This window comes from Pristiophorus japonicus, chromosome 16, assembly GCF_044704955.1.
Source record: "Pristiophorus japonicus isolate sPriJap1 chromosome 16, sPriJap1.hap1, whole genome shotgun sequence".
NCBI classification, from domain to species: domain Eukaryota; kingdom Metazoa; phylum Chordata; class Chondrichthyes; family Pristiophoridae; genus Pristiophorus; species Pristiophorus japonicus.
The window spans coordinates 22532838-22558008 of NC_091992.1; the positions used below are offsets into that span (position 1 = coordinate 22532838).

At 41.6% G+C, this 25171-nt stretch overlaps 2 protein-coding genes across 13 annotated transcripts in view; one reads left to right on the forward strand and one right to left on the reverse strand.

The window, feature by feature from the left end:
• Positions 1 to 16415, reverse strand: part of LOC139226390 (beta-crystallin A1) — a 77670-nt gene extending 61255 nt beyond the window's left edge. For 4 of the 5 annotated variants that reach the window (XM_070857130.1, XM_070857133.1, XM_070857129.1 and 1 more), the window contains exon 1: positions 15874 to 16415. The gene's annotated coding sequence lies outside the window, so the exon portion shown is untranslated. The remainder of the gene's footprint in view (positions 1 to 15873) is intronic. The other variant, XM_070857128.1, reaches the window with a different exon arrangement.
• Positions 16416 to 16497: 82 nt separating this feature from the next.
• myo18ab (myosin XVIIIA b) overlaps positions 16498 to 25171 on the forward strand; it is a 299468-nt gene continuing 290794 nt past the window's right edge. For 7 of the 8 annotated variants that reach the window (XM_070857122.1, XM_070857108.1, XM_070857109.1 and 4 more), the window contains exon 1: positions 16499 to 16623. The gene's annotated coding sequence lies outside the window, so the exon portion shown is untranslated. Of the gene's footprint in view, positions 16624 to 25171 lie in introns of all 8 variants that reach the window. The other variant, XM_070857110.1, reaches the window with a different exon arrangement.

Consider the following 25171-nt stretch of genomic DNA (forward strand, 5'->3'; position numbering starts at 1 on the left):
AAAAACAAAAGCTTTGCAACAGTTGACATTGTCGTTTATAAAACAGACAGAAGTACAAAATAAGTTTTGTTTTCCAGATGAAGAACATGTTCCTACCATTTTCTAGTTCATTTTGCTCCCTGCCTTTTGACCTCAATGAAAAAAGCATAAAACCAACCTACGCTAAGCACTCTGGTATTATGCTACTGTACAACTGGGTGCAGAATGTGCAGGAGAACAGCTCTCTGATACCTAATGGTCCAGTTGAAATTGTGAACTTGCAATACAGGGCACTGTGGATGTCCATGATGCTGTATTATTGGGCAGCTGTTCAAAGGCATTTATTTTTACATTAAAAGATTAAAGGTAGATTGTCATCATCTGTTCTGGAGTCTTGGAGATAGGTATCAGAATCAAGACTGTCTCATCAAGATTCCGTGATCATCTATAGATCAATGTACTTCCTGGTACAAAAATAGTGGCTTCATAATCAGTATGCTCTGGAGCTAAATCCAAGAGTTAAAAGACAGGTTTAATCTCATCTTTCTTGACTGAGTCACCATGGACATGCTTCAACGATGCACGCTATTCCAAATTACAGAATGCCACAACCCATATTTAAGGAATTATTTTAAAACTATGATGTTAAGCATTTTATATAAAAATAGTAAGTTAATTCTGATGAAATTAAAAATGTGATTATCAACAAATTATGCAAAGATAAATGTGATTAATTTGATCAAAATACTGTTAGTACTGTGGTAAAAAATATGTGGTTCCTAATTTTAATGGCACAAATTTATGTCTCTGCAATATAGAATCATGGGGCACAGAAGGAGGCCATTGTGTCTGTGCCAGCTCTTTGAAGGAGCTACCCAATTACTTCCACTCCCCTGCTCTTTCCCATAGCCCTGCAGATTTTTCCTTTTCAAGTATATATCCAATTCTGTTTTGAAAGTTACTATTGAATCTGTTTCAACCATCCTTTCAGGTAGTGCATTCCAGATCATCATAACTCACTGCGTAAAAAATAATTCTTCTCACCTGCTTACCTTAAATCTGTGACCTCTGGTTACTGACCCTCTTGCCAGCGGAAACAGTTAATATTATTTATTCTACCAAAACCCCTCATAATTTTGAGCATCTCTTATTAAATCCCTCCTTAACCTTCTCTGCTCTAAGGAAAACAATCCTAGTTTTTCTCCACATAACTGATGTCTCTCATCCCTGGTATCATGCTGATAAATCTCCTCTGCACCCTCTCCATGTCACCATGACATCCTTTCCTAAGTGTGGTGCCTCTGGACACAATACACCAGCTGAGATCCAACTAGTGATTTATAAAGGTTCAGCATAACATCCTTGCTTTTGTACTATATGCCTCTATTTATAAAGCCCAGTGTCCCTTATGCTTTTTAACAACTTATCCTGCTACCTTCAAAGATTTGAGGATGTGAACCCCCAGATCTCTCCGTTCTTGCACCCCCTTTAAAATTGTACCACATAGTTTATATAGTCCCGCTCAGTCTTCCTCTCAAAATGCTCCACTGCACACTTCTGTATACAATATACTAAATAATAACTGGAATTTTAATGAAAACCAATACAATGCTCGACATTGAGTTTTAAGCTGCAAGCATCTTCCACCAGGGGGTGCTAAGTTTTTCTAATTTTACAGCAACTGGCATTTCTGCCTGTGCAACCAACATTTTAGTTTAATCTATCCTCTATTACGCAATACATCACCTGATCGAGAGGATTCTAACCTGCAAGTCTTGTTTCCATGCTAACTATGCAAAAGTCACCAGTTGAATGAAGTATAATTTCCTAATTCTGAAGTTGATTTTACTGACAAACATGATTCAATAGTCCATGTTTGTATGCCACCTTCTGAAAGTAGATTCTAATAGCTAATAATAGCTTTGCACTAACAGACATTCTAGGGTGATTTGAACTGTCTTCAAACACCAGGAAAGAAGAGGGGGGAGCAGTCAAAATGGAGCGGCTCCATTTCCTGCTCTGTTCCAGCTGATCTGCAATTTTAACGTGCTGGTTTTGGCATCGGATGAGGCTTCCACCGGACTCTGGCTGGAGCCTCATTAATAAATTATTAAAATTCCATTGGAATCCTGTGAAGTAATTTTAACACGGTGCTAAGTGGGATGCCAACCGCAAACCGTCCTTGACCTCACACTCCCAAGCGGGATTGACATCCGCTCCTACCGGCAACCCACCGGGAGTTAAAACCAGCCCTCCAGTATCCAGTCCAAACGTTTCTATAATCTATTTGAGTAAATAGTCTTTGCTTACACTAGCCACTGGAGGTCAGAATGGACACAACGTTTGCCAATATAAACTCAGTTTATTTTGTATTCTGAATTGTTCCCAGCATAAATTAAACCAAATATTTGAGGTAGATTTCATGCTAACAACATGTACTTATATAGCGCCTTTAAGAACATAAGAAATAGGAGCAGGAGTAGGCCACCTGGCCCCTCGAGCCTGCTCCGCCATTTAATAAGATCATGGCTGATCTGATCATGGACTCAGCTCCACTTTCCTGCCCTCTCCCCATAACTCTTTATTCTCTTATCGCTCAAAAATCTATCTATCTCCGCCTTAAATATATTCAATGACCCAGCTTCCACAGCTCTCTGGGGCAGAGATTGCCATAGATTTACAACCTTCTGACAAGAGAAGTTCCTCCTCATCTCAGTTTTAAATGGGCGGCACCTTCTTCTGAGACTATGTTCCCTAGTTTTAGTTTCCCGATGAGTGGAAATATCCTCTCTGCATCCACCTTGTCTTGCCCCCTCATTATCTTATATGTTTCGATAAGATCACCTCTCATTCTTCTGAACTCCAATATGTATAGGCCCAACCTACCTTTAAGTCAACCCCTCATCTCTGGAATCAACTGAGTGAACCTTCTTTGAACAGCCTCCAATGTAAGTATATCCTTCCTTAAATATGGAGTTCAAAACTGTACACAGTACTCCAGATGTGGCCTCACCAATACCCTGTACAGTTGTAGCAGGACTTCTCTGCTTTTATACTCTATCCCCTTTGCAATAAAGGCCAACATTCCATTTGTCTTCCTGATTACTTGCTGTACCTGCATAACTACCTTTTTGTGTTTCATGTACAAGGACCCCCAGGTCCCTCTGTACTGCAGCACTTTACATAGAAACATAGAAAATAGGTGCTGGAGTAGGCCATTCAGCCCTTCAAGCCTGCACCACCATTCAATAAGATCATGGCTGATCATTCACCTCAGTACCCCTTTCCTGCTTTCTCTTCATACCCATTGATCCCTTTAGCCGTAAGGGCCATATCTAACTCCCTTTTGAATATATCCAATGCACTGGCATCTACAGCTCTCTGCGGTAGGGAATTCCACAGGTTAACAACTCTGAGTGAAGAAGTTTCTCCTCATCTCAGTCCTAAATGGCTTACCTCTTATCGTTAGACTATGTACCCAGGTTCTGGACTTCCCCAACATCTGGAACATTCTTCCTGCATCTAACCTGTCCAGTCCTGTCAGAATTTTATATGTTTCTATGAGATCCCCTCTCATCCTTCTAATCTCTAGTGAATACAGGCCCAGTTGATTCAGTCTCTCCTCAGATGTCAGTCCTGCCATCCCGGGAATCAGTCTGGTGAACCTTTGCTGCACTCCCTCAATAGCAAGAACGTCCTTCTTCAGATTAGGAGACCAAAACTGAACACAATATTCCAGGTGAGGCCTCACTAAGGCCCTGTACAACTGCAGTAAGACTTCCCTGCTCCTATACTCAAATCCCCTAGCTATGAAGGCCAACATACCATTTGCCTTCATCACCACTTGCTGAACCTGCATGCCAACTTTCAATGACTTATGTACCATGACACCCAGATCTCGTTGCACCTCCCCTTTTCCTAATCTGCTGCCATTCAGATAATATTCTGCCTTCATGTTTTTGCCACCAAAGTGGATAACCTCACATTTATCCACATTATACTGCATCTGCCATGCGTATGCCCACTCACCTAACCTGTCCAGGTCACCCTGCAGCCTTTTAGCATCCTCCTCACAGCTCACACCGCCACCCAGCTAAGCGTCATCTGCAAACTTGGAGATATTACACTCAATTCCCTCATCCAAATCATTAATGTATATTGTAAATAGCTGGGGTCCCAGCACTGAGCCCTGCGGTACCCCACTAGTCACTGCCTGCCATTCTGAAAAGGACCTATTTATCCCGACTCTCTGCTTCCTGTCTGCCAACCAGTTCTGTTTCCACGTCAGTACATTACCCCCAATACCATGTGCTTTAATTTTGCACACCAATCTCTTGTGTGGGACCTTGTCAAAAGCCTTTTGAAAGTCCAAATACACCACATCCACTGGTTCTCCCTTGCCCACTCTACCAGTTACATCCTCAAAACATTCTAGAAGATTTGTCAAGCAGGATTTCCCTTTCATAAATCCATGCTGACTTGGACCGATCCTGTCACTGCTTTCCAAATGTGCTGCTATTTCATCTTTAATAACTGATTCCAACATTTTCCCACTACTGATGTCAGGTTAACCGGTCTATAATTACCTGTTTTCGCTCTCCCTCCTTTCTTAAAAATTGGTGTTACATTAGCTACCCTCCAGTCCATAGGAACTGATCCAGAGTCGATAGACTGTTGGAAAATGATCACCAATGCATCCACTATTTCTAGGGCTACCTCCTTAAGTATTCTGGGATGCAGACTATCAGGCCCTGGGGATTTATCGGCCTTCAATCCCATCAATTTCACCTACACGATTTCCTGCCGAATAAGGATTTCCTTCAGTTTCTCCTTCTCACTAGACCCTCGGTTCCCTAGTATTTCCGGAAGGTTATTTATGTCTTCCTTCGTGAAGACAGAACCAAAGTATTTGTTTAACTGGTCCGCCATTTCTTTGTTCCCCATTGTAAATTCACCTGAATCTGACTGCAAGATTGTTTTCACTAATCCTTGCAATTTTTCTCCATTTAAATTATAATTTGCTTTTCTATTTTTTCTGCCAAAATGGATAACCTCGCATGTTCCCACATTATACTCCATCTGCTAAATTTTGGCCCACTCACTTAGCCTGTCTATATCCCTTTGCAGATTTTTTTGTGTCCTCCTCACAATTTGCTTTCCCACCCATTTTTGTATCATCATCAAACTTGGCAACATTACACTTGGTCCCTTCATATAGATTGTAAATAGTTGAGGCCCCAGCTCTGATCCCTGCAGCACCCCACTAGTTACTGTTTGCCAACCGGAAAATGACCCATTAATTCCGACTCTCTGTTTTTTGTTAGTTAGCCAATCCTCTATCCATGCAAATATATTACCTCCAACCCCATGAACTTTTATCTTGTGCAGTAATCTTTTATGTGGCACCTTATCGAATGCCTTCTGAAAATCCAAATGCACCACATCCACTGGTTCCCCCTTATCCACCCTGCTCATTACATCCTCAAAGAACTCCAGCAAATTTGTCAAACATGATTTCCCTTTCATAAAACCATGCTGACTCTGCTTAATTGAATTATGCTTTTCCAAATGTCCTGCTACTGCTTCCTTAATAATGGATTCCAGCATTTTCCCCAACGACAGATGTTAGGCTAACTGGCCTATGGTTTCCTGCTTTTTGTCTGCCTCCTTTTTTAAATAGGGGCATTACATTTGCAGTTTCCCAATCCGCTGGGACCACCCCAGAATCCAGGGAATGTTGGTAGATCACAACCAATGCATCCACTATCTCCGCAGCCACTTCTTTTAAGACCCTAGGATGTAAGCCATCAGGTCCAAGGGACTTGTCCGCCTTTAGTCCCATTATTTTAGCAAGTACTACTACTTTAGTGACAGTGATTGTATTAAGTTCCTCCCTACCTATAGCCCTTTGATTATCCACTATTGGGATGTTTTTAGTGTCTTCCACTGTGAAGACCGATACAAAATATTTGTTCAACATTTCTGCCATGTCCCTGTTCTCCATTATTAATTCCCCAGTCTCATCCTCTAGGGGACTAACATTTACTTTAGCCACTCTTTTCATTTTATGTATCTGTAGAAACTCTTACTGTTTTTATATTTCGTGCTAGCTTACTCTCATAATCTACCTTCCCTCTCTATCATTTTTTAGTCGTTCTTTGCTGGCTTTTAAGTTTCCAAATCCTCTGGCCTCCCACTAGTCTTGGCCACCTTGTATGCCCTTGTTTTCAATTTGATACCATCGCTTATTTCCTTAGTTAGCCACGGATGGTTATCCCTTCTCTTACGGTCTTTCCTAATCATTGAGAGAACTTAGTAACTTAGTAAAGCAACCCAAGGCACATCACAGGATCATTATCAAACAAAATTTGATACCGAGCCACATAAGAGGATAATAGGTCAGATGACCAAAAGCTTGATCATTTAGGTAGGCTTAAAGGACCGTCTTAAAGGAGGAAAGAGGTAGAGAATTTCAGGGAAGGAATTCCAGAGCTTAGAGCCTCGGCAGCTGAAGGCACAGCCGCCAAAGGTGGAGCGATTAAAATTGGGGATCCGGAAGAGAGCAGCATTGGAGGAGTGCGGTGATCTCGGAGGGCTGTAAGAGGTTACAGATATAGGGAGGGGTGAGGCCATGGAGGGATTTGAAAACAAGAATGAGAATTTTAAAATTGAGGTGTTGCTTAACCGGGAACAAATGCAGGTCAGCGAGCAAGGGGTTGATGGGACGGTGTGAGTTTGGATATATGGAGCAGAGTTTTGATGAGCTTAAGCTTGAGGAGGGTGGAAGTAGGGAGGCTGACCAGGAGTGCATTGGAATAGTCAAGTCTAGAAGTAACAAAGGCCTGGATTAGGGTTTCAGCAGCAGATGGACGGGGTTGGGCGATGTTAGAGGTAGAAACAGGAGGTCTTAGTGATGGGGCGAATATGTGGTCGAAAGCTCATCTCGGGGTCATATACAACACCAAGGTTGCGAACAGTCCGGATCAGGCGCAGACAGTTGCCAGGAAGAGGGATGGAGTCGGTTGCTAGGGAATGGAGTTTGTGGCAGGGAACAAAGACAATGATTTTGGTCTTTCCAATATTTAGTTGGACGAAATTTCTGCTCATCCAGTACTACATGTCAGACAAACAATCTGACAGTTTAGTGACAGTAGAGGGTCGAGAGACATGGTGGTGGTGAGGTAGAGCTGGGTGTTGTCAGCGTACATGTGGAACCTGACTGTTATCAGATGATGTCGCTGAAGGGCAGCGTGTAGATGAGAAATAGGAGGGGACTAAGGATAGTTCCTTGTGGGACACCAGAGATAACCATGTTGGAGCAGGAAGAGAAACCATTGCAGGTGTTTCTCTGGCTATGACTAGATAGTAAGAATGGAGCCAGGTGAGTGCAGTCCCACCCAGCTGGACAACAGAGGATAGGAATTGGCGGAGGATAGTTTGGACAACTGTATCAAAGGCGGCAGACAGGTCGAGAAGGATGAGAGGAATAGTTTGCCGTGGTCACAGTCACATAAAATTTCATTTGTGACTTTGATAAGACCAATTTGCTAAGACCAATTTAATAGTAAACATTTACCAGATGTGTTTTCTGCCTCTTCTCCTGAAGGCACTGACTCAGCATGAGATTAGGTTCCATGGGTGGTGCTAACCCTTTAGTATCTCTACCAAATGACCAATCTTTGTGTGTGATTGTAGACAATTAGTGTCAGCATGCTATTTAAATGCAGGAGACAACACAGCCCAGCTTGATTCTATTTTCAACTAATGTACACACACATGTACTTTCCAGCAAGAGTCAGGAAAGAGATAGCCCCACTGATTCTTCCCTTCATCTCTTGGAGTCATTTAGTTGGATGTGACAATGTGGGAGAAGTACAGGATTTTTCTGGATGGATGAATTAAGATGGAACAAATGGACTTCCTCATGAGTATTTATCTTGTGATTTCACCCAGGGGCACTGTGTAGCACACTTGTCTCTGAGTCAGAAGTATGTGGGTTCAAGTCCCACTCCAGGAACTTGAGCACATAAATCTAGGCTGACACTTCAGTGCAGTGCTGAGGGAGTTCTGCACCGTCAGAGGTGCCGTCTTTCAGATGAGAAGTTAAACCGATGCCCCATCTACCCTCTCAGATAAGAGATCCCATGGCACTATTTCGAAGAGCTGGGGAGTTATCCCCAGTGTCCTGGCCAATATTTATCCCTCAATCAATATAACAAAACATTATCTGGTCATTATCATATTGTTGTTTGTGGGAGTTTGCTGTGTGCAAATTGGCTGCCGCGCTTCCCACATTACAACAGTGACTACACTCCAAAAGTACTTCATTGGTTGTAAAGCACTTTGAGACGCCCGGTGGCTGTGAAAGGCGCTATATAAATGCAAGTCTTTCTTTCTTTTTATCACCACTGTGGATGGGATTAGTGCTTTTCTGTGAACTGGACATGCTCGGTTCTTCTATTGCATCTACTCCGCTGTTTCCAATTTTGATGAAGGTCTATATGCGCTAAATATCAATAAACTGCCTTTTCTCTTCACAGGAATTGACCGACCTGGATATTTCTAGCAGTTTTTTGTTTTTATTTCAGATTTTGAGCATTTGCAGTTTTTTTCTTTTTTTGACTAATATTTCTGTGATCTGTTCTCCTTTCCATTTCAACAAATGCTGTGGCAAACAAAAAGCTTTGCTTGTACATACTGGTGAAATTACATGTAAATAAACAAACCAAATAAAAATGATTACATGCATGCAGCTACCCATTGGGAGAAAGCAGTGTGAATGGAGGTCTAGTAATATGTATACTGTGCTTGGATGAAGGCATTGACATTTAACACAAACAAAACATTTCTAAAAATCGCCTCACTAGAATACAGGTGCAGTGTCGAGAATCCGGAGTTCTGGAATCCGGACAGATCGATGGCAGGGTCGTCCGGAATCTGTAAAATGTTCCGGAATCCAGACCCGACGACCCCGCCGACCTCGGGGGCTTGCCGCCACTGCCCTTACCTCGGGGCTTTGCCAGCCCGCCCGACGACCTCCTTGGTGGAACCCGCTCGACAATGACATCCTTGGCGGGGCCCGCCTGACGACATCCTCCTCGGTGGGGCCGGACGGCCCGAACAGCTCTTCGGCGTGAATTCCCCCCTCCGCCTTTCTGATATTCCGAAATCCGGAAATAGCCGAACCTGGGCTCGGGTGTTTTCGGATTCGTGACGTCAAAAAACAAATCGAAAATCCGGAAAAGCCCGGAATCCGGAATGGCCTCGGCCCCGAGGGTTCCGGATTTTAGGCGCTGCACCTGTATGACAATCTTTTTATATGGGTATATGTCTCTTAACTAAAACTGCTAACAGCTGAAATATCTCCCCTTCATGGACAAAAATGGTGACTTGTATACAATGTTGCAGAAAGGGAATTGTGATTGAGTATGAGGTCACTGTAACCTCAAGAAACAGGAATGAGCAAGAATATTGAATTTAATACTCTAGTTGATGATGCAGTGTTACAGCTTTTTTAATTTTTAAAAAAACTGGCCAAAACAGTTCTTAATAAATCAAGTCATATATATTTCTTAAATTTGTGTGTGAATTTCAGTTTAACTTAACGTTATGAGATTCAACAAAGGCATGTTATTTTTTCTAAGATAGCGTTGTGTTGCTTGACAAAAAAACTATTTGGAGTAATCTCCCATTACCACACTTTTAACATGTTGAATTAGATTTTTCTTCTTGAATAGGAAATCACTTACTATATGACACTTGTCGTATGGCTGTGTATCATTATTCTTGGAACAAAAAACTTTTACCTAATGTCTAAATGTTATTAAGTAATGGATAAATTGCCTATGACTCTGCTGATCTTGGTGTATGATTTTGATGACAAAGTGAGAATGTTATACTACAACATTGTGCTATAATTAACAAGTTAAATGTCAATAACTAACATCAGTTAATTATCGACTGTGCTGGAAAAATCTGTCTCTTTTTGAAATACACAATTTGATATTTCCCAGTGTCTCAGCTTTCAGAATGTTTTCATAGAGTTTCTGCTATTTGTTTAATTATAAGTTCATTTAAAAAAAAATTACAAAACTGATATATATATTGGTGCCAAAATAACTCCCCTTAACCAAAAAGGACACCAAAAAATGAATTGGAACAGGAGCTGGGCTGATAAGTTTCAGGGGATAAAATACCAGTGGGAGGTGGAATAATGATTATTGTTATTAATATTTTTTATTAAAACTGTCGGTGTATCCCAGTTACTACAGGTTACCTGAAGATTTGAATGACAAAGGCATCTCAGACAGACATACGATCGAAATATTATTCCCAAAGTTTATGAAATCTCCTTCACCCTTTCCTCTTTTTAATCTTCCTCCCATCCCTATTTTCCTTTCTCTTCCCATCCCTTACTTTTCTTCCGTTTTCCCCCTTTCTTCTTTTTCCTTTGGTTTGCAACCCTCTTGTAATCATTGCTCATCTTTAATACCTTCCTTTATTCTGCTAACCTAGAAATATCCTACAAGTAAGCATGTTACAAAGCATCTGATCAATGATTAAACTCCAAATTTATTCAGCAAGCACAGACATATATTTCATAACATATGGAACACTACCTGCATTCCTAAAGCTCAACAATTTCTAACTAATTTAAGGAGCATGTGGGTAGTTCCTGTCAAAACAACAAATGAGAAGGAGACACATAAAATTACTGGGCAAGTTATTCAGTGGGTGCTGCTACATTACCACAAATGCTTTAACAGAGTTGAAGATGTTCTGCTGTTCTAAGGGTTGGCGACAACAACCTGTATTTGTTTAGTGCCTTTAATGTAATAAAATGTCGGCACAGACACGATGGGCCAAATGGCCTCCTTCTGCGCAGTAAATTTCTATGATTCTGTGTCCCAAGGCACTCCACATAGAAAAATTAAGAAAGTTGATTGAATACATAGTCAAAAATATAGATTTGCAGTAGGTGTTTAAAGGTGAGGAGAGAAGTAGCCAAGGCAAAGAGGTTTAGACAGGGAATTCCAGCAGGACTGTGATTGCTGAGAGTTCTGCCAGTGAATGCGGAGCACTGAAACATGGCCAAAAAGTCTGAATCAGAGGATATATGATTAGCCTGATAAGTAGGTTTGAAAGAAGTTGCAGAGGTTAAGGTAGAGCAATGCGATGAAATACAAGGATTTTGAATTTGGAGTTTTTGAGGCGTTAGTGGAAGTCAGTGAGAACAGGATGTTGGGTGAGTGGGACTTAGTGAGGGACAGAATGTGGATGGTGGAGTTTTGGATGAGTTGGGGTTAAAACCAAAAATGTATAATCACAGAAAGAGGCCACTCAGCCCATCATGGCTATTCTAATTCTTTCTTAGAACAATCTAAAATTAATTCCACTGCATCTCAATCTCCTTCCAGCTCCTACATATATATATATCTTTGTTTCACATATTCATCCAATTTTCCACTAAAAGATGCAACGGTTTTTGTTTTAACTATTCTCCAGCAACTCCCTGCATAAAATGTTTTTCTCCTGAACTCTCAGTGACAATTTGAAATTAATGACCCCTCATTACTGCATCCCCAACCAGAGAAAACAGTCATTTCCATTCGCCTTATCACAATCTTTAGTTGGTACGGTAGTGCTATGGTTATGTTACTGGACTAGTAAGAGGCCTGCGCCTTAATAATCCAGAGAATGAGAGTTCAAATCCCAGTTTAAGGAATCAAATTCAGTTTAAAAAAAAAAAGAATTCAGGAAAAAAAAAGCTGGCATCACTAAAATTGACCATAAAGTTGGCGGATTGTCATAAAAAAAAATCAACTGGTTCACTAATAATGTCTTTTAGGGAAGGAAACCTGCTGTCTTTACCCGGTCTGACTTATATGGGTCTCTGGTGCCACACCAATGCTGTTCACTTTTAACTGCCCTCTGAAGTGGCCTAGCAAGTCACTCAGTTTCAGGGATAGGCAATAAATGCCGGCCTTGCCAACAACATCCACATCCTGAGAATGAAATTTAAAAAAATGTTTTTAAACATTTATTAAATCTCCTCTTAGCATTCACTGCTCCAGTGGAAACAGTCCCAGTATCTCAATTCTCTCCTCATAACTATAGTGTCTCATCTCTGGGATCATCCTTTCTATAATGAGGCACCCAAAACTATACACAGTAATTTAACTGTGGCCTAATCATTGTTTTGTAAATAGAAGTGGAGCTGAGCAAGAACCGTCTCCTGGAGGTAGATAATGGGGGCGAGAGTGTGCAGCATAGAGTGACTGACTGTGTTGAATGACATAGAGGGGTTGAGGAGGACAATATGGTTTATCATGTTTTAGTCACACGGAGAATTAATGCACTATTTACAGGACACTCTACCTTCTCAGAGCAACAAGGGATGAGCAATAAAAATGCAGATTTGCCAGTGTCACCCACATACTGGCATCAAATTTAAAAAAAAGAGTGAATGACCTATTCTAGTTCTAAGATTCTTATCGTCCACAGGAGTGAATACAAAGAACAAGTGAAGAATCACATACATATTAAAAGTTGGAAAGCGTAAGAGTTTGAACAATAATGAGAAATAGAAATGTCTGATTTTGAAAATGATGAAGGAACATTATATATAATTTAAGCTGAATTGAATGAAATCTTAATATGAATATATTAAATTACAAGTACTGAAAGAATATTTTAAAAATTCTAATGAAAACATTGGTCAGTACACATTAGTGGGGTGTCATTTTGTGATTATGCAACTTGCATATTCTTTGCTGTGTGACTCATAGCCTAATTTCACAAGCATTGTGAAATGAAAATCTAAGTAATTCAATGCAATGTACTGTACAGAGAAGTGGTTCGATCTGTGTTAGATTTCCCACACAATGAGTTCACAATCTAGACTTCTCCATTGAGATTAGGCATTGAATGAGGCATAGACGTTTCTCTGCAGTGAAGAAGAAAAATATCAAAGGACAAGTCACCCTGTGCCATTAGTGACTGGCTCAAGTACAGAACTTGAAGCAGCTGGTCTCTCAGCTGGAAATACCGAGGGGGAAAAAACAGAATCTTTTTTTCTCCCATCACTATTTCCAAACAATGCACGTGATTGTAAACTAATAGTTCCAACTTACGTGCTTCAGTGAACCTCAAATAGCCAGATATTGCTGCATGAATCCAAATCCAAACCTCTCATGCTGCACATTACTCTTCGGCCTTCTTTCATTTTGCCCCATTTTCAAAATGTTCGGTTTGGGTCTCTCTCTATTACCTGACATTCCTTTGATGAGAGGCCAGGTGTAAAGCTCCTTCTGCCTTGCTAAACACCATACTAAAACTGGACATTAGGAAGTGCTGAGAATAGCCTTGTTTTCTTTTTGGTGTTTGTTCTCTTCCAGTGGTAGGTAGAGCACCAATTCTGTGTTTGCACCTCTTCCCAATAGGGTTATCCAACCTTGCAAGAGTGTCCTAAAGTCTCCAGGAATTAAAGATTAAGTACCTGGCCACTGCTGTGAGCAACCCAGGAGAAAAGTCGTGGGAGCATTTAAAAATGCTTCTTTTTTTCATTTGCTTGGAATACTTTTATTTATTAGTTCTAAAACGACTGGAGATGGTTAAAAAAAGGCTGTGATTTAGCAGGGCGGTTGGAGGTGGGAAACCTCCAGAAATTCATCCAACCCTACTTTCTGACAGCATATTTCAGAGCAAGAATTTGTCATATGGGGAAGAAAACATGTGAAACTGAAATAATGTGAAATCATCTACCAAGTGCACAATGAACAGTGTAATTCAGTGTGATTGTATTACATTAGTACCAAACATGTAGTATAACTTAGGCATCATTTGGAACAGGCAGATCTGCTGAAAAAAACTAAAGTGGGGAAATTCAAGAAAGAAAAAGAACTAAATATAAAGGCAGTTGACCCAGATTCAGTAATAACTTCACAGCTCATCCCTAAAGCCCTTGACAGATATTACTCAAGAGTGGATTCCCAAGTTTAATTGGAAGAATGCCAGTAATTCTAAGCTTGGTTGTGCTTCACTGATCCTGAAATGTGTTTCCTTTATATTGACAGAAAATGCTGGAAATCTCAGCGGGTCAGGCAGCATCTGTGGAGAGAGAAACAGATGACCCTTCATCATTGACCTGAAACGTTAACTCTGTTTCTCTCTCCACAGATGCTGCCTGACCCGCTGAGATTTCCAGCATTTTCTGTTTTTATTTCAGATTCCAGCATCCGCAGTATTTTGCTTTTGAGTCCTTTATATTGAGTTCTGTTTCACTAACATATCACCTATGAAGGAGTTTCTTTTAAAATTTACATTCCGAATGTCTATTGACACCATGGCCGTCCTGCAGAGAACCGTTTTTTTTGGACAGCTACCTCAAAGCGTCCACTGACCGATGTGCTACGAAAATGGACGTCAAGTAAAATGATTATTGATCAACTGCCTATTTCCAATACCTCTCTAGCTGCTGAAATATTTTACAGTCGAAGGAGGAGACACTTAGAGAGGGTACATAAAAGATTCACAAGAATGGTTCCAGGGATGAGGGACTTCAGTTATGTGGATAGACTGGGGAAGCAGGGTTTATTCTCCTTAAAGCAGAGAAGGTTGAGAGGAGATTTTATAGAGGTGTTCAAAATCATGAGGGGTCTAGACAGAGTAGAGAGAAAATGTTCCCTTAGCAGAAGTGTCGAGAACCAGAGGACTAAGATTTAAGGTAATTTGCAGAAGAACCAAAGGCAACATGAGGAAAAACCTTTTTACGCAGCGAGTGGTTAGGATCTGGAATGCACTGCCTGAGAGGGTAGTGGAGGCAGATTCAATCATGGCTTTCAAAAGCCGGGCGCCGCGAGCCGAGCCCCACAAGCAGCAGCCAGGGAGCATTGGATAAGTACCTGAAAGGAAAAAGAAAGTGTAGGGCTATGGGAAAAGGACGGGGGAGTGGGACAAGCTGAAGTGCTCTGGCAGGGAGCCAGCATTAGGCTTGATGGGCTGAATGGCCTCCTTCTGTGCTGTAACCATTCTATGATATTCCTAGAATATAATGCCTTTATATGGTGTAATGGTTTGCGATGGTGTTTCTCTGTTTTTCTGATGAGAAAGCAAGAAAGAAATGTTTAAATACAAGTAAAGCGCAGCAAGTGGGAACACCAAAATGGCTCTCTACATTTCCTACATTACAACAGTGATTACACTCCAAAAAGTACTGCATTGGCTATAAAGCACTTTGAGACATCAGGAGGTTGTGACAAGCGCTATATAAATCCAAGTATGTATTTTTTTTTCTTCCTGTGAAATAACTTTCCCATTTCCATCTGGAAGATACCCAGTCAGCCTCACTCAAGCAAATTCCTGTTCTGTTAATGGTGAGTATCCTCAACATACATCTGCAGTTACATAAGAACATAAGAAATAGGAGCAGGAGTAGGCCATTTGGATCCTTGAGCCTGCTCTGCCATTTAATAAGATCAGGGCTGATCTGATCATGGACTAAGCTTCACTTCCCTGCGCCCCATAACCCTTTATTCCCTTATCACTCAAAAATCTGTCTATCTCCGCCTTAAATATATTTAATGAACCAGCCTCCACAGCTTTCTGGGGCAGAGAATTCCATAGATTTACAACTATTTTAGTGTAACGTAAAATCAGGTGTCCCCTTTCGGCGAAGGTACCACAACCAACAAATTTCAAATTAAACTTTACCAGTAACTTACATCAAATTAAAATTTGGTTGTTGGGGGTGATGATGCACTCCAGTTCCATAGATTTACAACCTTCTGAGAGAAGAAATTCCTCCTCATCTCGGTTTTAAATGGGCGGACCCTTGTGACTATGTCCCCTAGTTTTAGTTCCCTCTATGAGTGGAAATATCCTCTCTGCACCCACCTTGTCGAGCCCACTCATGATCTTATATGTTTCGATAAGATCACCTGGATAGATTCTGTGCTGTCGTCATTCTATGATTCTAGATCCGTGCAGCAGAGCTGGTCTCCAGTCGTCTTGGTTAATCCTTGCTACTGGGCCAAGACCTAGCTCTGTCAAGCCCGTGTGGTGGCTGGTGTGCAACGGCCACCACACGTTAAAAAAATCCACGCACAGGCATCTTCCACACTTCAAGATTTAGTTCATCTGGAATTTTAGATCCTTCATTGAAACACCTGTGAACCTTTTGACCTGGAAGCAAGTCATCCTCGATTCGAGGGACTGACTGCCTATGATTCTTGTAAGAAGCTCACCACACCTCATCAGCAGCCAGTTGGGTTTGTTGTTTTTTTTTAAAAAAAAATAAAAGAACATAACATATATATAGATCTCCAGGGGCAAAGGGAGCGTCTCCAGCCGCTTGATGGTCACAGTTCGAGGTCTTGGCGGGGCGGGCTGAGGCGGAGCAGTTGGCTCCGGCGGCGCGTGGCCGGCAGCTGCGCAGTGACGGACGCTCCCTGGCTGCTGCTGCTTGTGGGGCTCGGCTCGCGGCGCCCGGCGCGAGCACACGCACGCAGCGCCATTTTAACCGTCTCGGAGTCGCGCGGCGGTGGCAGAGCAGCAGCAGAAAGAGAGAGAGAGAGGCGATCGGGCTGTCAACGGCTGGATCACAGCAGCAACACCCACAAATAATGCACGCTCCTGCTCCTCTCGGTGAGTACCTCACGCCCGTTTTGCTTTTTAATTCAGCTTTGTTCCCCCCCCCCCTCCCCAAACCCACCTTTTGATATTTTATTTTTAACTCCCGAGAGTTTTTTTGGGGGGCGGGGGGCATCATTAACATTCCTGAGTGATAATTAAAAACAAAAATTATGTTGGGCTTTTTTGTGTGTGGAGGAGGGAGGGAGTGAGTTTTTTCAGGAAGCGAATGCCAGGCGTTTTCCAGGAGGGAAAAAAACCCCCAGAGAGACAGACATTGATGAAACTGAGCTCTGCAAAGGGAAATTAAAATCCTGTTTCAGTGAACGACGGATTTGACAAAAAAGAAATCCGTCTTTTGTGTTGAGTTTTCCCTACTGTTGCTGGACGGTGTCTATTGTGTTGCTAATTTCGATTGTAGGCCAAGCTCAGTACCTACAGCTCTGGCCTACCTTGCAGTTGGGAATGTGCATTTCGCAAGGTAAGAGGTACGAGTAGGGCTTACCCTTAAAGGTACAGTGCGGCTTACTACAGTAGACGAGTACTGCAAGCAAATGCGACCGATTTCTGTTCAAGCTACATTGTTGCAACATGTCGTTTTAATGTCTAGACTCAAAATTTGAGTTGCTTCGAAATTGATGCAAATTTGACATCTTGATGATACGTGCTTAAAATAAAATTCGTTTTATAAAATAAATTGTTTTCGAGCTATACCAAGGCCCATCAATTTTTTTTTACAAAATCACAAACAATGCTACTTAACTTTACCACCTCCAGTGCTATTAAATTGCCCTGTGCTCGAGAATATCCTTTGTAGTCTTGCGAAAACATTGGCAACTGTGGATCACTCTTTCAATTATTTTTAAATCCTGTATATAAGGAGCTTATTGTTTAGTTTCTCAGTACATTATAGATGAATAACCAATGATTATCTCGTGCATTTCCTTATTAGAAGATAAATGTTTAACCAAACATTTGAGAATTATATTATTGATTACAATTCCTTGTGTGAATATAAAAACATAGAAAATTTTCAGCATTTACTTTCCATTAACAAAAGGCGCTATATAAATACAAGTTGTTATAGTGATAGGAAAACTGGTTAAGACTGCTTAAAAACTGTTCTGTTCACAAATAGGTTACATTTTTATGTGACTGTTCAGCACTATCTAATAATGCCCAAAGCACTGAGGCAAAATTGCTCTCGGTTGCAATGTAAACTGATATTAACACAATAATTTGATAATATTTAGTTGGGTACCTAATTTAGTACTGTTTGCCCTTCACTTTAGAATTGGTTTTGCAATTCCATGTGCTTATTTATACAGCCATTGTGGAATTCTAGTTTTCACCACAGCAAAACTCCCTAATATTCACTTGGAGTGACATTCCTCTTTTTAATGTTAAAGTGGAGTACTTATTTTTCTTGTTATAATTAACAAAAAAATAAAAATATAATTTCATTTAATGAGTTAATTATGGAAAAAAAAATGTGCTTTGGCTTTTTTTATTGACGTCTTTTACCCCTTGTATTGGGTAGTTAGTTCATAAACTATAGTCACCTTTTATTGTCTTCCTCAGTAAAACTTGCGTTTAGACATATACATTGCTTTTCTTGCTGCTTTACACCAGGATATTAGCAACATAAATGCTGCTAACAGAATAACTTTTTTTAATCAAGATAGAGATGTAAATTGGTGTTTGTGTCTGCAACATTAAGGTTTATGTGACTTTTTTAGCCTTAAGGCTCCCTTTTGAACTATTGTTATATTAGTGTTGTGCAATGACATCACCTACTTTTTAAGCTCCTTTTTTAAACAAGTATGTTGTGGAGCATATTGATGCTCCAATATTAGTGCGAGATACCTGTGACTCTCTTAAACATAGGCTTCAGGTATTAGTTGTGGAGAAAGGGGAGTTCACATGGGAGTTACCTTTGACTCATGCACCTCTTTTGAGTAGCTGAATCAAGGTTGGATTGGCAGAGGTAAATGATCAAGACTACTTATGTGCTGTATCCAAAAGACACTGGTGTGTGATATCTGGGAGCATCAAAGTGAAAAAAACATACATTTTGAAGGGCTACTGGCAACAAAGGAACTTGGGAGAATTTTGTGTAATCACCAAAGCTTTCACATTTTAAAATGATACATGGCATAATATAGATCCTTAATAATTTTAAAACTCTCTTTCAAATCCCCAATATGTTGAGTGTAGTTGTGCAGTTTGTTTACTGTGAAGATAAGTAAGCTGGGTAATTTGCTGCATCTGCATGTTGCCATTTCGTTCGCATTTTGTTGTTGCAACCAATTTAATTTGGCGAAGCAGGCAACTGGCATAATTCCAGAATGGATGTACAGAGCATTTGGAAAATGGTTACATTTTGAATACATTTTAAAATAAATACAAACTTGGCTCTAATCTTAAGGATAATAACGTAAAAATTTTTTTTCTCAATAAGCAAAGCCAAGAACAACATTAACTACTTGCATTTATATAGCGCCTTTAACGTAATATAATGTTCCAAGGTGCTTCACTGGAGAGTTATCAAACAAAATTTGACGCTGGGCCACGTAAGGAGATATTCAGGCAGATGAGGTAGTTATTAAGAAGCATCTTAAAGGATGATAGCGAGGCGGAGAGGTTTGGGGAGGGAATTCCAGAGTTTAGGGCCTTGACAGCTGAAGGCATGGCGTTCAATGGTGGAACAATTAAAATCGGGGATGCTCGAGAGGCTAGAATTGGAGAAATACACAGATATTGGAGGGGGTGGAGAGGAGGAGCAGGTTGGGGTGCAGGTGCTGGAGGAGAGTACAGAGATGGGGAGGGCAAGGCTATAGAGAGGTTTGAAAACAAGGATGAGGATTTTAAAATCGAGGCGTTACTTAACCAGGAGTCAGTGTAGGTCAGCGGGCCGAAGGGTTCTATGTGAATGGAACTTGGTGTGAGTTAGGACATGGGCAGTAGAGTTTTGGATGACCTCAAGTTTAAGGAGGGTATAACATGGGAGGCTGACCAGGAGTGTGTTGGAATAGTCAAGTCTAGAGGTAATAAAGGTAGGTTTCAGCAGCAGATGAGCTGAGGCAGGAGGGAAGTCAGACAAAGGTGGAAATAGGCGTTCAATGATGGCGCGGATATGTGGTCGGAAGCTGATCTCTGGATCAAATATGACATTGTGAACTGTCTGGTTCAACCTCAGACGGTTGCTCGGGAGGGGGATGGAGTCGGTGGCTTTGGAACGGAGTTTGTGACCAGGACCAAAGACAATGGCTTTGGTTGTCCCAATATTTCGTTGGAGGAAATATCAGCTCATCTAGCACTGGATGTTGGACAAGCAATCAGACAATTTAGGACAGTGGAGGGGTCGAGAGAGGTGAGGTAGAGCTAGGTGTCGTCAGCTTAAGTGTAGAACCGGATGCTGTGTTTTCGGATGATGTCGCCGAGGGGCAGCATGTAGATGAGAAATAGGAGGGGGCCAAGGATAGATCCTTGGGGGAACACCAGCGGTAATGAGGTGGGATTGGGAAGAGGAGCTATCGCAGGTGATTATCTGACTACGACTGGTTCGATAAGAATGGAACCAGGTGCGCATAGTCCCATCCAGCTGGACGACAATGGAGAGCTGTTGTAGGAGGATGGTGTGGTGAACCATGTCAAAGGTTGCAGACAATTCAAAAAGAATGAGGAGGAATAGTTTACCTTTGTCACAGTCACATAGGATGTCATTAAGCTCTGGAATGGAGTCAGGACCAAGCTTTGGGCACCGATCGGTGCTTTTATTTTTGAACAACTTTTGTGAAGGTAATACACAGTGAGAGCAAATTACTGTACACAGCTCAGTAATATTTCCTGATTTCTGTTGTGCTGAATCTACCACATGTGGGCCCCTATTTTCGCTACGATTGTGCGCTGTTTTTGGCGTCAAATACTCACTTTCCAACTTTCGCCAACGTTTGGACGCCGGCACCGACCATGTGCGCCTGTTTAAAAAATGTTGACACCGGCCCGAGTCAAAACGGGATCCGGCGTTGTTTTTATGGACTTGATTGATTTTGGTCGTCCACGATTTTTTTCAGCACGCCGCACACTGCCTAAAAGCTCCACAAAAATAACCATACATTAACTTAAGGAATCAGTGCGGCGCACAAGAGGACAGGAGCGAGGCAATAAGAATGCACAATAAAATACCTTTTTTTTTTCCCACAGGGATCTCTTTTTGGAGCAAGGGAAGAAGAATTCCGGACCGAAAGGACTGCTCCACCCACTGCAATCTCGGGCCGAAAGGACTGCTCCCACCAGCTGGAACCTCTGCAATTCCAGGCTGAAAGGATTACTTCCCCCCCCCCCCCCCCCCCCCCAAAAGCTGGACCTGCTGCAACCCCGGGCCGAATGGATCCCCGCCCGCTCTCCCTGCTAGTTGAAGTTTGGGAGCGGAAGGGCCATTCGGCCCAGGATTGCAGCAGGTCCAGCCGGTGGGGAACAGTCCTTTTGGCCTGGGATTGCAGCGGGTCTAGCTGGTGGGGAACAGTCCTTTCGGCCGGGTTTGCAGCGGGTCCAGCTTGGGGGCAGGGGATGCAGGGAGCGGTGGCAGCAGATTCAGCCAGGGGGGTGCGGAGTGGTGGCAGCGGGTCCAGCTGGGGGGAGGGGGGTGGGGAGTGGGAGATGTCCTTTGTGGCCCTTTCGGCAACGGTGGGATAGCAGTTCTTTTGGGGGAGTGGGCTTCAACTTGCTTCAGCATCTCTGGCAACTTCAGCTTTTCACGCATGCCCAGAGAGTTTTTAGCGCAGACTTGAAGCTCCGCGCCCCCAGACTAACTTCGGAGAGCGCTGCGCCAAATTCAAATATTTCAATGGCGAAAGTCCCGTTTTTTTTTTTCTGGCGCAAACTTACACACAAAGATGGTATGTTAACATATGCGGGCGCCAAAAATCCAGCAAGTGGAAAATAGGGGCTTTGTGCTGTGGGATGCATTCAGAAGCAATATGAACCTGTGCATTTAGATTTTCATGAAGATGTCAATATGACTTCATGTGTAGTCGCATTTATGATTCTGCTGTTCTGGCCATGGACTTAGCCCGAGGTTGGGGGAGGAAGTGTAGAGGCCATCATTGCTGGTGTCTAAGATGAGCCAACTGTCCAGCATATTTATATAGGCATGAACCAAAATTGTGGACCTAAATAACATGCTGCCGTATATACTGTTTGTGTATGCATTGTTTGTTGCTGGATGTTTGGATTGAAGATGGTGAAGAAATTGTAACTGCCTCTAATGCAAAAATGTTGGCATGTTTATATGTGAGATTGCTGCTGAAGTAGATAACGCTGCTGTATAAAGGGGGAAAAGAATTATGCATTTGGTCTAAAACCGAAACTGAGAGTATACCAGTTTGGCTGCAGCTTCGCTTTGAATTTTGCACCTGTGAAACTGAAACTTGCAGCAATGCAAAATAAGTAATGTAAATGGAGCTTTTTTAATTGTTAAGGGTTCTTAATATCAGAATTTGTGCATTAACCTGAGCAAAATTGGTGCAAGGTTTCTTTGTAAAATTAAACCTAGGTTATAGTCAAGATTTATTGTAATTTTTCATGTTGCAAGGTAAATTGTTGTCTTTTAGGTTCCAGAAATGGTCTCTAGGGAAGAATTCCCTTTTGTTTGCTATTTGTAGTGAAGTTATCAATGTATTCTTCATACGTGTGTACAATTTTACCATGAAATCATCAGGAATAGAAATTTCCCCTAGTGTGCAATGCTACCATTTATTTTTAAATATTAGAAGACTTCCTGCCAGTTCTATAACTCGGGTCAATGATTTATGACTATTGGCTGCCATTTCTGTTGTAGAAATATAATCTAGTGAAGTTTGTATTATTGTGACGTCCGGAAGTGGTACTAATTACAACCTGCCATAGTTGCACTTAAGTCTTAGAAACATAGAAAATAGGTGCAGGAGCAGGCTATTCAGCCCTTCTAGCCAGCACCGCCATTCAATGAGTTCACGGCTGAACATGAAACTTCAGTACCCCCTTCCTGCTTTCACGCCATACCCCTTGATCCCCCGAGTAGTAAGGACTTCATCTAACTCACTTTTGAATATATTTAGTGAATTGGCCTCAACTACTTCCTGTGGTAGAGAATTCCACAGGTTCACCACTCTCGGTGAAGAAGTTTCTCCTTATCTCGGTCCTAAATGGCTTACCCCTTATCCTTAGACTGTGACCCCTGGTTCTGGACTTCCCCAACATTGGGAACATTCTTCCTGCATCCAACCTGTCCAAACCCGTCAGAATTTTAAACGTTTCTATGAGGTCCCCTCTCACTCTTCTGAACTCCAGTGAATACAAGCCCAGTTGATCCAGTCTTTCTTGATAGGTCAGTCCCACCATCCCGGGAATCAGTCTGGTGAATCTTCGCTGCACTCCCTCAATAGCAAGAATGTCCTTCCTCAAGTTAGGAGACCAAAACTGTACACAATACTCCAGGTGTGGCCTCACCAAGGCCCTGTACAACTGTAGCAACACCTCCCTGCCCCTGTACTCAAATCCCCTCGCTATGAAGGCCAACATGCCATTTGCTTTCTTAACCGCCTGCTGTACCTGCATGCCAACCTTCAATGACTGATGTACCATGACACCCAGGTCTCGTTGCACCTTCCCTTTTCCTAATCTGTCACCATTCAGATAATAGTCTGTCTCTCTGTTTTTACCACCAAAGTGGATAACCTCACATTTATCCACATTATACTTCATCTGCCATTCATTTGCCCACTCATCTAACCTATCCAAGTCACTCTGTAGCCTCATAGCATCCTCCTCGCAGCTCACACTGCCACCCAACTTAGTGTCATCCGCAAATTTGGAGATACTACATTTAATCCCCTCGTCTAAATCATTAATGTACAATGTAAACAGCTGGGGCCCCAGCACAGAACCCTGCGGTACCCCACTAGTCACTGCCTGCCATTCTGAAAAGTACCCATTTACTCCTACTCTTTGCTTCCTGTCTGACAACCAGTTCTCAATCCACGTCAGCACACTACCCCCAATCCCATGTGCTTTAACTTTGCACATTAATCTCCTGTGTGGGACCTTGTCGAAAGCTTTCTGAAAGTCCAAATATATCACATCAACTGGTACTCCTTTGTCCACTTTATTGGAAACATCCTCAAAAAATTCCAGAAGATTTGTCAAGCATGATCTCCCTTTCACAAATCCATGCTGACTTGGACCTATCATGTCACCATTTTCCAAATGCGCTGCTATGACATCCTTAATAATTGATTCCATCATTTTACCCACTACTGAGGTCAGGCTGACCGGTCTATAATTCCCTGCTTTCTCTCTCCCTTTTTTTAAAAAGTGGGGTTACATTGGCTACCCTTGATGTAGTTTTAAAAATCTATTGTAAAGGTTTTCAATTATTGTTCCTGAAAGATGACCAGATAATAGGTTAAGTAGACTAAATAATACATTGATAAAAATTGAACTGCCAGTTTAACGGGGAATGACCCCTCAGCCTCTGGATTATTGTGCATCAGAATAGGATAATGCCCTTAATGAATGTCACCAGGCCACTTTTTTTTAAAAAAACTTAAAATTAACATTATTTTGAACTCTGCATTTTGCTGCAGAGTTTTTTTTTGTTGATCATGTAATTAAGGACACAAACCTGGGAGTATGAAGGATCTGACACAAGATACATGGTTGATGCTATATCATGTTTGCATTCATTGATGCATCTCAGCTGCTATTTATTCATTAATCCCTTTAAAGATGATTATTGCTATAAGCAGTCATTGCTGTAAACAAAAACATATTAAAACTGATAGGAGCATATTAAATGTGTAAATATCCTGCATTTCATTTTCAAAAGGACAGTAGTGCTCTCTTTTTTGTTTCGTTTAGTTTTCTCACATCCTTTTCTGAAGTTTCTTGATGAGGAAGGCCATTCGACCTTTTTTGGTTCATCCATCCAGAGATATCCTAATATCTCCCATTCCAATATCCCATATCCAATTGTTTCTTAAATAATTCCAAAGTTTTTGCCATCATTGCACAGAAAGTTTATTCTAATCCTTCACTCTTGTATGAAGAAGTTGTTCCTGATTTGCCTTTTTGCCTTTTACTAGCTTGAACCTGTGTCCCCTAGTTCTACTTCTCAGTTTAATTTTAAGTTGTATTCCATTCAACTTTTTCTTTACCTTTTGTAGTAATTTTGTATACTTCTAGAAGATCATCTCTTGGACACCTCCTTTCTAGGCTGAAAAGTCCAAGTCTCTCCAGTCTTTTCTCATAATTAGGACTCCACCACCATCTCTTGCCCCCCCCCCCCCACTCTACTTGGGATCAATCTAGTTTCTTGGCAACCAGAACGGGATGCTGTATGTAGAATGTGCTTTGACTAGAGCAGTATAAAGTTTGATCACTACCTCCTATGACTTGTGTTCTACTATTTTTGCTATGTAGTTTAACATCCTGTTGGCTGTGTTGATCTGCATTGGTTGGGTATGTTTAGCATCGTATTTACTAAGATTCTCAAGTCTGTGGGGTTCATTCTTGGATATGT